This window comes from Arvicanthis niloticus, chromosome 9, assembly GCF_011762505.2.
Source record: "Arvicanthis niloticus isolate mArvNil1 chromosome 9, mArvNil1.pat.X, whole genome shotgun sequence".
Lineage (NCBI taxonomy): Eukaryota > Metazoa > Chordata > Mammalia > Rodentia > Muridae > Arvicanthis > Arvicanthis niloticus.
In genome coordinates this window covers 53,015,408-53,032,616 of record NC_047666.1, presented here as the reverse complement: position 1 = coordinate 53,032,616, position 17,209 = coordinate 53,015,408, and the positions used below count along the sequence as shown (strand labels likewise).

Sequence of the window (17,209 nt, the reverse complement as noted above, 5' to 3'; positions counted from 1 at the left end):
AGATAACTTATATATAATACATTTATAGCTTTGCTTTCTGTCTGGGGTTTTACCCTCCAATGAACCATTTTACCTTTTAACTGACCAGCTGGGGTGTAAGTCAGGAATACAGCATGCTTCCCAGCTTGTCTCTGAGATCCTGAATTCAGTCCCCAGGACACAGTGAAGCTAAGTACCCCAGTAAAGCCGTGAGCTGGCTTGTGAGTCACCAAGCCGGCAGAGTGAGATGAGCCCCATGGCAGAGTCCAGGGATGCTCCTAACAGCAAGTGCAGCTGAGAGGCAGTGGGCAGTGCACTCCCCTGTATTGTGATGAAACTGGAAGATATGCTTTGAAGGGCATGCTGACTTAGTAAGAAGTGAGGCTTCTCACCTGATGCTAGTGTGATAGGATGCTCTAAAGCCACCTTGTAAACTCTGAGGCCTGCATTTCCAGCCTTTTTTTCTCTGCCATTTTTAGGAATGGGACCCAGGTTGTCACACTTGCTATGCAGGTATACCCCACTAAGTAATGCCCCCAGCCCCCAGAGTATCCTTTTCTTCCTCTCCATTTCCTCTCATTTTCCTCATTCTTTCCTCTTTACTTACCACTTTTTCCTTGATCCGTCCTTTTAAATTTGGGAGACGAGGGACAACAAATTTTTAAAGTCAGGACCAGTATTGCTGGTCTTTCATTTCTGGGCTTTTCGTAATGGGTACATTGAGTAGGTGGCTTGAGTCCAGTGGATGACTACATACTCATGCACACGTGGGCAGCGCTGATTGGACACTGATTAGGCCATAGGAAAGTTGGGAGGGAGATAAGATGGGGGCAGGAGGAGCTGGAGGGAGGGCATGATGGATTGGATATGACCTGTGTACATTGTGTACATTTATGAAAAGCTCAAGCTAAATAAATGGCTCCACTGTTGCTCTTGCTGGGGACCCAGGTTCAATTCCCAGCACCTACAGGGTGTTTATAACCATGGGTAACTCCAGGGGATCTGATGTCCTTTCCTGATCTCCAGAGGGCACCGAACATGCACATGGTGCACGTACATACATGCAGGCACCGCACACACACAAAATATAAAATGAATAAATCTAACTTTAAAAGTGTACAATTAAAAATTGTGATATTTTCAAAGAATGAAAAGTATTATATATTTTAAAGAAAATGCCAAAAACAAAAAATTGTATCTGTGTGGAACATGTGTAGACTTTTTTCTTACTCACAAAGAATACAGTAAGAAATGATTGGTGCACAGTTTATATTGACTGGATTTGTATCATCAGCCATTTAGAGACATTTCAGGTACCCAGAAGACCTGCCATTGTACCTAGCAGACTTGAGTACCTGTGAGTTTTGGTGTTTCTGAGAAGCTCAGAATCCAGTCCCCTTTGGACACTGTCTGCTACCCACCCAGGGTTCCTCTCTTTCTCAGTCTTCTGACTTAGTCCCTCCAGCTTGTTTCTTTGTCCTGACTCTTCAGATGTCTGAGTGTGTCCTTCTTCCTAACACGCTGCTGAGGTCATGACTATACTTGCAAAAGACCAACTGCCTGGGGTTGCCTCTGACGGTCATGTGACCCTAGAGATTAATTGTTCTAAGCCTCAATTAAGTAAAAGGCCATGTCTGCTGCAAGATGGTATCTTCTACATATGACAGGGAGCTGCTCCCAAGAAATCTCAACAATATACCCTCGTAACTAAGACCTGAACAATGAAAATACCAGTAGACATTTCAGAGTGGGGGAAACATCACAAGCTGCCCCCCCCCAAGATAAGGATCGACAGGCAATTAATGGCTGCTAAGAAAGGGGAGTCTCCTTCAAGGATGACCCCTCCATCGGTATTCATTTTATGGAAATTCTCAAAAAGAAAAAGGCACAGTAGCAGTGAATGGGGCTGCTGTGTCAGAGTCATGTTATGGGGTTAAATGAGACAGTGGGGGGTGACTGTGGCTTCTAGAGTCAGAAAGGACCGACGTGGGGCTAGGCTGGTGTGTTCGGGTGACTAGGATGCAAGCTGGGCTCTCTTGGGGTCCCTCATCACCCTCATTCCAAGAAGTCCTTCATCGTCCTCTGGGTTAGTCTTTCAGGTTTGCTCTTTTACCTTGCCCTGAGGAAGAGCAGAGGGAGGGCAGAGGCCTTTGAGATGCTCTGCTCCCGTTGATTGACAGCTTGACTGAGCACAGCATTGTTGGCAGCGTTCCTTCAGGATTGTGGATGTATGTGAACACGGCGTCTTCTGGCCTTGAGTATCTATTAGGAAATGGGACGCTTCAACCTCTCTCCTTCTCCTTTTACACAGGCTTTACCCTGAGGCCTAGGTTGGCAGTGAATCTTCTGCTCCTCTCCCCAGCCTCTGGAGTGTGGCTGTACACAGCTAGAGCTTTTGTCTGCAATGGGCAACCCACTTTTTTCCTCTCAGAAAACTGTTGGGATCACCTCTTTGTCACTCTTGGTCTGAAACTTTGCAACATTGTCTTGTGAGCTTATATTAAATAAGAATTGATACATAGCAACCATACCTATTTTGGGGATACCATGTAATATTTTGTCCTGGGTAAAGATCAGGTTAGGGTAACTGGCTTACTCATTGCTCAAACCTGTATTTTTTTTAATTTGCATTTGGGAACATTCAAAATCCTTTCTCTGAGCTGGGAGCATAGCTTGGTGGTAAATTGCTTGCCTAGCTTGTGTGAGGTCCCAGGTTCAGCTCTCATCACCCCCTCTGTTAGTTATTTTAAAGCATGATTGTTGTTAACTGTAGTTATTCTGTGCTGGGTAGGATATCAGGGCTTACTCCTCTGCCAGCTGTACCCTTGAGCCTCAGTTGCTGTAGATGGTTTTGGTTTGTTTGTTTGTTTGTTTTTTCTCCATTTGGCAGCTCAGACAACCCTTCCACCTGTGAATTCTTTCCTGGGTACCTTGTATATAATTTTATTGTTAACTTTGCTTGTGTCTGCTAACTCCTTGGCAACAGAATTTTTCTGGTTTTGTGTACCTGACATGGCCAGCTTCTCATCTGTGTCCCTTCTTGCCATCCTGCCATGCTTAGTTGTTTTGGACCCCCCAGTTCCCCCCCCACCTCCCTGTTCATCCTCTCTCCCTCCGATAAGACAGACCCCTTGCCTCTTGCACAGGCCACTCTCAAAATTCTGGCCTCAACTTTATTTTCTAATACTGCCATTAATTATTTTTTAAAAATCTAATGGTGTCATTTTCTTTCTTATAGTTTTTTAAAGTACCATACTTGATTTGATGGATGGTATTTTACTTTGAGGCAACTGACTTTTTTTAAAGTTTATTTCTTTTTCAGAAGGGTGTGTGTGTGTCTGTGTGTGTTGATGGGAATCATCAGACCTAGGGCTTCATACATGTTAAGCACATGATCTACCATTCTCACCCCACCCTGCTTTCTTTAATTAATATTTTAATAAAATAAATATTATATTATACATAAATATATACTTATATATATTATATGATATGTATATTATACATTATAATACATTACAATATATTATATAATATACTATTTTTTTTCAAGACAGGGTCTCTGTGAAGCCCTGGCTGCCCTGGAACTTGCCTGGTAGACTAGGCTGGCCTTGAATTCAGAGATCCATCTGCTTCTCTCTCCCAAGTGCTGAGATTAGAGGTGTAGGCCACTATATCTGGCTAGTGTTGCTTCTTTGATTTGAACTTTGCCACATTTGAACTTAGCTAAATATCTAGTTATTTTCTCAGGGAAGGAATGGTTGAGTTCAGAAATTCTGTGTATAAAACTTTTGGTCTGAGTTCCAGTATAGGGTGATCCCTGAGGACAATCTGGGGAACCCTTAGCCTCAGGGCCCAGGCCTTTTTTCTTGAGCTGGTCAGGTTTCTCAGAGGGTCCCAGGATTCAGAAGTCCAGCTGCCAGCTTTCTGGGAGCTGAGTAGGGGCTGCATCATCATGATGCCATTTTCACTTGATATTTAAAGTAGCAGGGAACAGGGATGCTGAAGATGCGCCCCTGTTCACAGGTCTTTGCTCATTCCTCTGTCCTGCATTATTGAGATAGATACTGGAACACGGACACTGTTGGCTGACCAGGTTAGCTGCAGCTCAGCAGTGGTTGTCTGCCAGCAAGGTTGTCCATGCTTCTTTTTATAATATGCATTACTTTCTGATGTTACAGAATGCTGGTTAGTTTTTTTTTTTTTTTTTCAACTTTACAGAAACCTGGGCATATCTGGGCAAAGGAAATCTTAATTGAGAAAATACCTCCACAAAATTACCCAGTATGCAAGTCTGTGTGCATTTTCTTGATTAATTATTGATATGGATAGGCCCAGCCTTTGGTGGGTGGTGCCAGCCCTGGTCAGATGATCCTGGGGTATATAAAAAGACAGGCCAAGAAAACCTGTAAGCAGAGTTTCTCCATGGTCTCTTGCTTCAGTTTCTGTGGCCAGGTTTCTGCCTTGGGTTCCTGCCCCAGATTTCTCCTGATGGTGGACAGTGGTCAGGACATCAGGACATGTAGGCTGAAATAATCTTTTCTCCCCATGTTGCTTTTGGTTATGGTCTTTGTCAAAGCAATGGGAACCTAACCAGGACATGCAGTGTGCAAGATCTAAGCTCCTCACTGGAAGGGAAGCCCTATAGGGAGAAATTTATATTGTTAACTAACTCCTATAGGCATGTATTTAGTGTGTGTGTGTGTGTGTGTGTGTATAGATGCATGCACCTATGCATGAGCACAGAGATCAACTTCTATAGGAGGGTTGGACTTAGTGTGTATGTGTGTGTAGGTCCATATACCTATGCATGTGCAGAGACCAGAAGAGAATATTCCCTATCCTCCTCTACCACTCTGCTTATTCCTTTGAGGCTGGGTCTCTTGAACAGTGTTCCCATTGTCTCTGCTAGATTGGAAGCCAGCAAGCCCCAGCAGTCATCCTGCTTCTACATCCTTTAGTGCTGGAACCATGTGTATGAGGGGCACCCTCAAGGAGTGCATGGGGCTTTTAGTTCTCTTCAGGTTTGAGTATACATTATGTTTAACTATAATACAATTATATAATTCGGTAATGTTAGAATATCATTTTGGGGGTGGATGAGGGACAAAGTCTCATTGTGTAGCTCTGGCTTTCCTGGAACTCAGTATGTACATCAGGGTAGCCTCAAACTCACAGAGATCATTCACTTGCCTCTGCCTTCTAAGTGCTAGGATTAAAGGTGTGCACCACCATGCCCTGTGGTCTCCAATCTGGATATCACGACCATGGTTCAGTGTTTATTTACTTGATGTTGGGATCAAACCCAGGGCCTCATGTGTGCTAAGTACCAGTGAACTTCCCAGCCATTTCTCGTGTGTGTGTGTGTGTGTGTGTGTGTGTACGTACGTGTGTGTACGTGTGTGTACAGGCACATAAGCATGCATACATGTCCACACAGATACCCAAATACCACTATTCTCTTGATTTTCTTTATTCTGCTTGAAATAATGGTACTTAGTAAAATAAATAAACAAAAAAAAATCTCCCTCTTACTGTAGTAGCATAGTTTGGTCAAGAAACCTATCTTGGTAGGGCAGATGTATGTGGATTTGCTGTTTTATGGTGATGGGTTCTGTCTACTTGGACAGCCAGCCACAGCTGCACAGTGAGGAACCTGAAGGGAGCTATAGAAAGAGAGAGGCTTGTAGGCAGAGAGATCGTCGGGTTGGTGGGGATCAGGGGTTTTGACTAGAATTTTAAGCAGATGTTATTTTAGAAAAAAAAATTCCAGGCATTTTTGAAAATCTGTTTTTGAGAGGCATGTGACTTTCCGGAATCCTGGGCTTTGAGCCAGGGTCTAGCTTTGTGGAATTTACCCAATTGAATTCAAAACAAAACAGACAAACAAAAAGCAAAACCAAAAGTAAAGTTTAGCTGATAAACCCTCAGAGGGAGACCCCTGAGGGTGCTCACTGCCTCCTAGGGGCGAGTCTCTATGCCTCTGTGCTCAGAAGTGCTTCTAGGCTCTGGGTGGTGGCGTGCTTGACACCAAGTCCTAAGAGTGGCTATATTGACAAGATCCGAAAGTGAGTATGTGCTGGAAACTTTGGGAAGCTCAGGACTTTACCAAGGTAAGAACGCTTTTTTGATTTTCTCATTTTTATTGCAAGATAGCATTTTGGTGTTTTCTTATAGAGGTCTGGGGTGTTTATCTAAGTGCCTTCTTCTTCAACAGACTCCATTCATCTGTGCTTGAGGCCATACCATAATCTTCTTAAGCACAGGATGGATCCTGGTTACTGCTGTGTAGGATCCACCAGAGAAGACTGCTTCCATGTGGGTTTAGGCCAAGAGAAAGTCTTTCTTAGCTGGAGGGCGACTGCATCTCAGGAAGAACTTGAAACACAAAAGCCACATCTGGGTAGATGTACTTCAGTTAATAAGAACAGTTAGCCAGAAGCAGAGCTACAGAAGCTAAAAAGCACATTAGGCATTTTTCCATAATTACTGTCTTTGATGGATTAGATCTTTGTTTTCCTTTATGTCCTGGATGGCATTTCCATCATGGAGTCAGTAAAGCTAAGGTCTGGGGCCCTGTTTCACTTACTGTCTTTAATTCACATTCATACTTTTACACATCTTCCTACCACCAAGGATGTGGGGAAAATGGTATAGGAAGTTGACAGAAGTTGTATTCATGTCCATTTTAGTCTCAGAAAATAATAAGTGACTTTTACTACTGTTTATTGGAGGTATTAATGGTCTCGCTTGTATATAGCACAGATTGAAAACCTGCCTGGGATATGGATGTTCAAACACTTGATGTTGGGTCCCTAATGATGGCATATTAAGTAGTACCCACATGCATTTTTTTCTGAAGGGGCCTCTGCAACTCAGCTGATTGACCTTATTCAGAGCTGGAGACACTTGGTAGTATAAGCATGTCACACTGCAGGGAGCAGACACATGTCTTATTTTAACTGTAAAGAAACTGCCATGCACCTGGGTACTGTGGCTTCCACCCATTATCGTGACTACTTGGAAGCTGAAGGAGGAGGATTGCTTGAGATCAAGACTTTTAAGGTCAGCCTAGGTAATATAGCAAGTGTATTTCTCTTAAATATGAGAGGCCATAGGTTGGGGAGGATGGAGAGAGAAAGGAAATGAGGTCTGGGACTACTGGGATTCATCTGTGGTGGGACCTTGCCTGGCAGGGGCAGGGCCCTGGGTTCTGCAGACCCAACCAAACAACATGGATGTTTCACCTGCTGAAGTGCTTGCTTGGCATTGAGTTGACAGCGGGGGTTTAGAAAGTGGCTCCATGGAAGATGAGTTGAAAAGAAACAGCTGTGTAGTGACAAATGTATGGTGTGCATCATGATGGCTCAGTCTGTGTGAACTACAAGCCCAGCAGCAGTGTGCACTGTGTCATGATGGCTCAGTCTGTGTGAACCACAAGCCCAGCAGCAGTCCCAAATGATTATTAATGATGCAGACAATTCTTGTCACCTAGTGATGTTGGAGTCACTGATGGGCTAATTCTTGACTCATGGGCTTGTGTTGATGCTACATGCTACAACCATGCTACAGTTGTATGAAATCACACGTGTACTGATGGGCAGTGGAGGATATTTGATGACAGTGACTAAGGACCATTATTAGGAGTTTGCATTTACTGTACTTTTTTGGTTAGAGTTTGCTCTTCTTACTTGAGGGAAAATTTTATTCCGACAGAAAGATGGCTCAGCAGGTAAAGGTTCTTGTTGCCAAGCCTGAGGACTTGAGTATTAGCCCTGTGGCTCACAGGGAGAGGAGAACTGACTTCTGTGAGTTGACCTCTGATCTTCATACACTGAGTTCAAGCCCAGGAATTTAAGACCAGTACAGACACACACACACACACACACACACACACACACACACACACACAGAAACAGACACACACAAAGGCACACACATATTCACACACACAGGCACACATATTCACATATATACACACACATTCTCTCTCTCTCTCTCTCTCTCTCTCTCTCTCTCTCTCTCTCTCTCACACACACACACACACACACACACACACATATACACAGGCACATATACTCACACAGAGAATTGCACACACAGAGAGGCACAAACATATATATACACTCACACCCAGGCAGACACTCAGACACACACACGCTTTCTTTCTTCCTTCCTTCCTTCCTCTTTCTTTCTTTCTTTCTTTCTTTCTTTCTTTCTTTCTTTCTTTCTTTCTTTCCTCACCATATAGCCCTGTATGGCATGGAATTCACTATGTAAGTAAATTCTCCTGCCTTCCTAGTGATTTGAAAATTACATTGGTATAGTCTGATTTCTTCCTTTCCTTTTCCCCCCTTTCCTGTCTTGCTTCCTCTCTTTATCTTGAAGAAATGTGGTTTTTTTTTCCTATAGTTTAAAGACAGGAAATCAAGACAGTAATGCACACTTTTAATCCCAGCACTCGGGAGGAAGAGGCATGGGGGTGGATATCTCTTGAGTTTGAAGCCAGCCAGGTCTACATAGTGAGTTCCAGGACAGACTGTATAATGAGACCCTGTCTCAAACAAAACAAAACAATCCCCCAAAACCTAAACAGACAAACAAAACCAACCAGTCAAACACCCAACCAAATAAACAAACAAAAAACCAAAAGATAGGAACTCAATACCACAAGGACACAAGTCAGGAGTTCTGTTTGCCAGGAACCTTTGTTTGTTTTGGAATCAAATGGCAAGCCAAGACTTTTGTCAAGCTTTAAGAGTTAACTCTCCTTACCTGACTTCCATGCTGGGCCTTCTCTGCTGTCCCACCCTACCATGGCATCTCCTGTTCTGTTCTATTGGTTTCCATGGACATCATGCATGTCAGGCCGATGCTCTACCACTGAGCCTAGTCCAGTATGAGTATTCACTGTGGCCCTTCTGTGTGCTGCATCTGCCTGCTGGCAATGCACAGGAGTTATATAAAGCAAATTGAAATGATCCTTCCTGATTGTGCAGCACAATGGCGAAGATAACACTAACAGATAAGAGGTATGCTGGATTCTGTCACAGAACAGGCAGTCACCCTCTACCTTTAAGCAGATTGAAGTGACACATTCTGAAGATGAAGCATATGATAATGTTATGCAAGACAGAGGGATGGTATCAGAAAACTCACCTGCCCTTTGTTGCTACAGAAAGGGTACCAGCTATGGCTTCTGTCTCCAGCCGCATACCTCTGGCTGTCGCAACAGATATTGTGGAGGTGAGTGGGTCAGAGGAGCTCTAAGTGGGTTGGAGATGCAGGATGAGTACATGTATCCAGGATGCAGGTTCAGTATGTCACAGTGGCCCAGAAGGAGTCTGTAGGGATGCCCGTGGCTCCTTTCTGGAGGGATTGTTGCTTAGAAAAGTTGGAGTTGCTCAGTGAAAGAAGTAAACATGGGTAGGGAGGCTGGGCATGGTAGAGCCACCTGTCATTCCAACACTAGGGAGGCTAAGGCCAGAGGATTTCAAGTTCGAGACCAGCTACAGTATTCACCCTAGTACTGACTACGTACCCAGCCCTTTCTGTAGTTTCTGAAGGTGACCTGGTACAGCAAAGGTTTCCAGGCTTCAGCTCTTCTACCCTCCTTTCAGTGTGAGTAGCAATGACACTCAAGTATACATTTAAAAGTTTTGTTGATCCATCGAGCTGGAGAGATAGCTCAGTAGTTAAAAGCACTTGCAACTCTTGCAGGGGACCCAGGTTCAATTCCCAGCACCCATGTGGCTGTTCACAACTGTCCGTAACTCCAGTTTCAGGAGATTTGACGCCCTCTTTTGGACTCCCCAGGCACTGTACACGTGGTGCACATATACACATTCAGGCAAACACATGTATGTACATATAAATTAATTGAAGGCTTTTTCATTCCTGTTGCTAACAGGGGTTCAGTCTTACAACTGGTAAGTTTGCTGGCTTTGCCTTTGCATGTGTCCCAAACCTGGCCACCTCTTCCTGCCCCCATTGCCAGCACCCATGATTTCATAAACCACCTTTCACCTAGATGACGGCAACAGCTTTCCTGATGCCCCACTGCCTCTGACCCTATGCCCTTTCCCTCAGGTCTCACCAGGAGATACTTTAGAAATGTCGATCAGATTGTATAGCTCCTGCCCAGAATCTTCCTACAGGAAGCCCAGAAGCTTCCCTTAGCTGTCTGTCCCACACAGAGGCAATGCCAGAAGGCCTGAGGTAATCTCTGGGCTAAGCTGACTTCTCTGCCATGCAGATAAGCATCTTCCTCAGGCCCTCAGGGCCTTTGCAGTTGCCCTTTTACAGCTCAGAAAGTTCCAACTTTACAAATCCCTGTAACTTTATGTGCAGATATCTTCATGTGCTCTCTTCAAACGCACTCTCTTAGAGGGACCTTCCTTGTCTCCCACTCTGAGCCACCACTGGTTAAATCATGGTTTCCCACTTTATTATTTTTCAAAGTGTTGTCCTGTTTCCTACATAGACTAGGATGTACAGCTCTGGGGGTAGAGCGTCCTGCTTCTGTTGTGTCTATAGTGTCTAGAATAGACCCAGGAATGTAGTAAGGGGTCAGGAACTTATGTGTAAAAAAGACAGACATTGTGTCCTTTGCTCTTCTGCAAGGACTCTTATTTGGGGTTCGAGGGGGACAATAAGGCTAGTTGTCCTTTTGTGTAAGACGTTTGTCAGAAGCGTCACCGACATCAGAGTGCAGACAGACAGCAGCATAGTGGAGGCTCTGAGGAGTGTTCAGGCCACTAGGCAGAGGTGTTGCTTCCTTCTTAAAGGTCTCTAAGGAAGACAAGAGGTTTCACATAGTCAGGGTGTGTCTGGGTCCTGAGTGACAGAGGGAAGGAAGGAATTCTGGGAAGGAATGTGCCACTCTGAGGATAGGTTCACATGTGGTTAATGTGCATTCATGATTTCTTGGAGATCTAAGATGGTACCAATCACTCATTCTCCTGGAATCCAGGCACCTGGTGAGTCTGTTACAGACTCATCTATGAGGATGGATATAGAGTTACAGATGGGCGAAGCTGGAGCAGCGTCTAGTCTGGGATTCTGGTACTCCGCTGACAGTTAATGAGCATAGGGATGGAACCTAGTTGGTTGCACCTTCCAGCAGCTCAGCTGGTGTTTTGCCCACTTAACGCTTTCTCACCTCTGGGTGTGGGCTGGCTGCATGGTGCCTGATGGCATCAGCAGGGCCGTGGGAGTGGGGGGGGGGTGGAGTAGGAGTGAGGCATGTTGGGATCTGAACAGATGAGGATATGGGCATTTCTTTAATTTTGGCGAGCAATGGTTAGAACTCCATTTTTGTAAGAAATGTCATTTATAAAAAGGTAACTATGAAACTTTTTTTTTAAAACAAACAAAAAAAAAAAAAAAAAAAAAAAAAACAAATCTCTGCATACTCTCAAAATAACTCAAGGAAAGAGCAAAGTCAGAGAGACTGCCAAGCTGTAGGAAGAGGCAGAGAAGCACATCTTAAACTGTGACGGAACTGTTCAATTAGAGTTAAGATCAGTTTTCTTTTAGGAGAGTTATCTTGTGTGTGATGGGGAGAGGACACCTGCCTCAGCACCTGCGGAGGCCAGAGGACAGTCTTCAGGGACTCTTCTCTGCTTCTACCTCAGTGAGTTAGCATCTCTGGTGTCTGCTATGGAGCTGTGTGTTCCAGGCCCATGAGCTTCCTGTGGATTCTCCTGTCTCCGCCTCCCATCTTTCTGCAGGAGTGCTGGGATTGCAGCTGCATGCTACTGCATGCCACTTTTTGTTTTTACAGGAGTCTCTGGAATTAAACTCTGTCTTCTGGCTTGCACTCTGGTGCTTTTTACCCACTGACCAACACCTCTGCCTATGTAGCCCAATGCTTAAATGCATGTGTGCACTTACTCATGTGCTATAGTTTGTCCTCTTCAGATGCTGAGCTTTTCCTAGTATCATGTGGAAGAGCTGGAAGCAGCAAGATCATGAGTTCAAGGCTAGCCCAGGCTACTGGAGACTGTCTCAAATATAAGACTGAAAACCTACACAAGTCAAAGGAATACTGTAATGAATATTTCACATAGTATCATTTTGTGGTTGTTAGGTTTTCCTTGTTTTTTGATTCCCCTTGGAGTCATTCTGGCCCCAGGTTGGCTTCAAAATTACTATGTAGCCCAGGATGGCCTTGAACTCTTGATCTTCCTGCCTCTACCTCCCATGTGTGGGGATCACAGTCAGATGCTACTACATGTGGCTTTGTTAGGAGAGCTTGCTTGCTTCCTTGCTTCCTTCCTTTCTTTCTTTCTTTCTTTCTTTCTTTCTTTCTTTCTTTCTTTCTTTCTTTCTTTTTTCTTTATTTCTTTCTTTTTTTGTTGTTTTTATTTTGAGACAGGGTTTCTCTGTATAGCCCTGGCTGTCCTGGAACTCACTGTGTAGACCAGGCTGGCCTCAAACTCAGAAATCCGCCTGCCTCTGCCTCCCAAGTGCTAGGATTAAAGGCATGCACTACCACTGCCTGGCTAGGAGAGCTTTCAAAATACTTTTTTAGGTTTATTTTTATTCATTTGTGTGCCTGTGAATGAATGCCACATGCTTGTTAGTACACCCATGCTGGCCAGAAGAAGGCACTAGTTCTCCTAGAGTTAGAGTTACAAGTAGCTGTTAGCCACCTAAGGTGGGTGTTTTCATCTGTTGAGCCATTTATCTAGCCTCCTGTGAGGGAGCTTTTAAAGTCACTTTGCTTAGATATGTGATAGGAATAATGATTACTTATCTTCATGTAAAATATCAAGACCCCATGTCTGTGTAAATGCTGCTTTGGTTGGGTCTCACTGTTTAACTTGATGTTATTATTAAAGTAAAGGAATACAGGTTTAGGGCTGGAGGGGTGATTCAGGGAGTAAAATCGCATAATTCCTGATAACCTGGTTCAGTTCCCCCAAACCCACCTAAAGGTGGAAAGAGAGAACAGATTCCACAGTCCCCTGACCTCTCCACATGTATACCACAGGACCCTGGCCATACATATCATCTGCACACACACACACAAACACAGATAGTAAGTATAAAAATTTTAAAAAGCAATACAAGCACTTTTAGCTGTGCTTGGACACACTGTGTTTGGTGCATGAAGGTTGACCTGGTTTGGAAAGTCTGGGACACAGTGACCATGAGTCACCCTTGCTGGCCCTGGACTGAGATAATACATACCCTCATGGTGGCTCAGGGGAAGTATGGCCAGGAGGTCCAAGGAAGGCTGCTTATTCTGTGATGTTTCTCTGTGCTCTGGCGACTCCTTGTTAAAATACTTGTTTTGTGGCTGTCTTGTAAGTAATTAAAGATATTTTTATATGGGAACTTTGAGCTGACAAGAAGATTTAATTGATGTTCTATTCTAGAAAGCTCAAACACATAAGAGTTTGTAGCGATGGCATCTGCATGTGCTTGTGTGGTATGTGTGCATGCTCACATGTATGTGTGTACGTGCATGCATGTGAGGAGGCCAGATGTTGATCAGTATCTTTTTTTTAAATCGATTTCCCCTTTTTTACTGAACTACATCTCATGGATTTTGCTAGCTCAACTAGTCAGCCTACCCTGGGGATCCCAGCTCCTCTTGAGCATTGGAATTACTGGCAGATCACCACACCCTCCTGGTCTTTCTGTGGGTGCTGGAGAACTCAGGTCCCTACGCTTGTACAGTGAACATTTCAGCCACCAACTGACCTCATTAGCCCCAGAAGCTACTTCTGATATGAAAACTGCGCTGTGTGATTATGTCCACATCATTGAACTGAGATGTTCACGTCACTTATAGGAAGGTGTTAGAATGTTTGTGTGGTTGAGATGCCGATTTTTGAGACGTCTCTTTCGGAGCATGACTGTACCCTGCCTGGTTGTACTTGGCAGAGTCCCATGGCCTTTCAAATGCCTGCCACCGCCTCCACCAGTGGCTCTGATTCCTCCCTGAGGCAAGCCCTGCCGTTGGAGTCACATTTTTCTAAGTGGAGTTTGCAGCTCACCTGGCACATGGTGCCATGTGAAGTCTGGCTTTGTTTATGCCTCCCTCTCCTTGATCTCAGTTACTACTCGCAAGGAGCAAGGGCCTGAAAGGTGAGACTCAGAGAGGGAATGAAGGGAGGAGGGAGAAAGGACAGCTCGGACATGCCAGGTCAGAGCCAGCAGGGAACCCATGGGACTGGGCAGTTTCTTCTAAGACACTATGTTTGATTTGTGCACCAGTTTTAAAAGAAGGGCAGGCTGAAGTTCAGTTCCTGGTGCCATGTTGGGTGGCTCACAATCGTATGTAACTCCAGCTCCTGGGGACCTGATACCTCTGTCCCACTCTCCCCATATACAAAACTACAAAATAAAAATAAAAATTATAGCAAGGATTGGGGACAAGTGTAGTTTCACAAAAAGAAGCCAGACCCATCCTCAGCTGCAGTTTCAATCCAGCCCCGGCCAGTTTTTTTACTAACGTATTAATTATTGTACAGACGACGTTTCATTATGATATTTCAAACATGCACATAATTGTGTTGGTCAAACACTCTCCCTTTTTAAAGATTTTTTTAAAAAATTTTTATGTCTGTGAGTATTTTGCCTACATATATGTGTGTGCACCACATATAAGTCTGGTGTCTGAGGAGGTCAGAAGAGTGTCACATCCCCTAGAACTGGAGTTACACACAGTTGTGAGCTGCCATGTGGGTTCTGGGAACCAAACCCAGGTCTTCCCCAAGAGCAACAATTGCTCTTAACTGAGTCATCTCTCCAGCCCTACACTCCCTCTTTAATTATAAATAAATAAATAATGGCAGTTACACAGAAGGACCTCTCTGAGATGGAGGCATGTAGAGACCTGCATGGTTAACTCAGACTTTGAAGCTAGTGTGAACAGTTGCAGGAGAGCATATTGAGCCACTGAGGGAAGTGGTCTGAGAGTGACAGGCAGGAGTAGTGAGCAGAGCGCCTGGCATCGTGGGGTCTGCTACAGTCGGTACTGGGTGGGTAGCACTTTGGGGTGAGCAGCATATCTGGGGCCCCAGCTTGTTCCCTGGGAGATAAAACCTGAAAGGTTACAGCAGGTTGTTTTAGATGCTGCAAGACACTAGTGGCATCAAAGGAGAATGGACAGCCAGATGTTATCTTCATTTTCTAGAGATGAAGGGAGACAGTAACATGCCTGAACCACATCCTCATAGGATCCATTCCTTCCCGCTTCCAGCATTGGGCATTTGGGGTAGCTTATTGTGGTTTTAATTTTATTTTTAAAAAAGAGTTGTTTATTTATCATATATATACACATATATGATATATATATATATATATTTATCATATATACATTTATACACACACACAGACACACACACACACATATATATGAGTGTTCTGTCTTCATACATACCAGAAGAGACAATTAAATCCTGTTACAGATGGTTGTGAGCCATGATGTGGTTGCTGGGAATTGAACTCAGGACATGTGGAAGAGTAGCCAGTGCTCTTAACCTGTGAGCATCTCTCTAGCCCCCTCTTGTGGTTTTTATTGAGATGAGGTTTCTGTATGTAGCCCAGGCTGTGTGTGTTTGCCACCAGCCCTGGGTTCTCAGTAACGCTTGCTAACTTGTCAGTCAGCATTCACCCAGCTTCTTGTGAGATGACTATGAATTAGCACATTGATGAGAGCTTCATTGATGAGGCTCTCCGTTTGCAAAAACCTGCTCCTCAACACTGCTTTACAAGTCTGTTAAGGTCTTGGACAGATGCCATTTTATTTATAAAATCCACACCCAAGTCCTTGCAAAAAGTGGGCCTTCTTCCTCCCTGGCCCCTTAGTGTGTGTTTATTATAGCTCTTGTAACATGGGCTTTGAATTCTTTCTGTCCAGACCCTAAAAGCTTCTAAGCCAGTAAGGTGGGAACTTTTTGCTCTTTTCAATGCCGGGCAGAAATCCCTCTGCTGAGCTAGAATTCCAGCCTACGTGGAGGCAGCGTCTCTCTGTCCACAGGCCCTAATTCAGTGATGTCTTCCCTGACATGCTTTGGGCCACCAAAATCAGCACACAGTACTTGAAAACATGAAAATTGTCTGTGTCCTGGGCTTAGTATGTTCCAGCTTTTCATGTACACTTTGCTCCTGTTCAGGGTGAATTTGTGACCAAGGTATGCAGGCAGGGTCAGGTGGCCTGCTGGCAGAGTCAGGTGCGAGTGCTGTGATTTTGCTTCTGGGACTCAGCTACCTCCTTTTGTCCAATAGAAGAAAGTCTAGGTATTTGCCTGATTTGAACTCTTTAAGATATTTTCGGGGACACTGGAGAGGTGATGACTCAGCAGTTAAAGGCTGCTCTTCCAGAGGATCCAGGTTCAATTCCCAGCACGCACTCATATGTCAGCTCACAACTCTCTGTAGCTCCAGTTTCAGGGGATCTGACACCTCCATACCAATACATATAAAATAAAGTTAAATTAAAAAGTAAGTAAATAAAATCATTCTTTTTTTAAAAAAAGATATTTTTATGTATATAACATTCATCGCACATTTCATGTATATAACATTCATTGCACATTTCATGTGTGTATATTGGCCACCTTGTTCACCAAGCTCACTTTCTTGTTAAATGTGCATTCACAGGGGAAACTGAGGACACGGGTTTTCTCTTTGATGAAGAGTCCTTGGCCACACGCCAGGCCAATAAAGTGAAATATCCAGACTGAATTCCTGTGTTCTTGTTCTCTGGGGCCTTCCTGGCGTATTAAATCGGCAGCCAGTTTTTGTTTTTATTTTCGTCTTAATTAGTCATGCTACTGAAAGCAGGCATGCAGCCTCGATCTGCCGAGGGTGTGGAAGGGTGCTTCTGGCTCAGTGATTGGAGGGAAGTGGTTGCTGTATGTGTCAGCCTTTCCTGAGAGGAGACGGGGGTGGGGGAGGGTAGCCCCCTCCTTGATGTTCCAAAGCCAAGCTAGAAACTGTTACCTAGGGCTTTGGTGGCAGCTGTGTCTAAATTTGGTGGCTTGGTTACTGCTTTGGGGAGGGGATGCCCAGCCTGCCCACACAGGCTGAGCTTTCTCTTCTCCCTCACTTCCCACGAGCTTTACTGAAGAGCAAGTGGGAGGAAGCGTTTATTTGGGTGTAATATGAATTGAAAGCATTGGGGTCACTGTTTTCTTAGGTAGTGGGTCCACTGGGAATGCTTATACAAGAACGTTGTAGCTAGACGCTTCGAGTAACCATTTCAGACAGA

The 17,209-nt window shown here is 44.4% G+C and overlaps 1 protein-coding gene across 4 annotated transcripts in view; it reads left to right on the top strand.

Annotated features, from left to right (window-relative positions):
• Positions 1 to 17,209, top strand: part of Vgll4 (vestigial like family member 4) — a 113,473-nt gene that overhangs the window by 23,979 nt on the left and 72,285 nt on the right. Inside the window, exon 1 of one of the 4 annotated variants that reach the window (XM_076940293.1) lies at positions 5,955 to 6,092. The exons of the other annotated variants lie outside the window; for them this stretch is intronic. The gene's annotated coding sequence lies outside the window, so the exon portion shown is untranslated. Of the gene's footprint in view, positions 1 to 5,954; positions 6,093 to 17,209 lie in introns of those variants that run through there. 4 annotated transcript variants of the gene reach the window in all.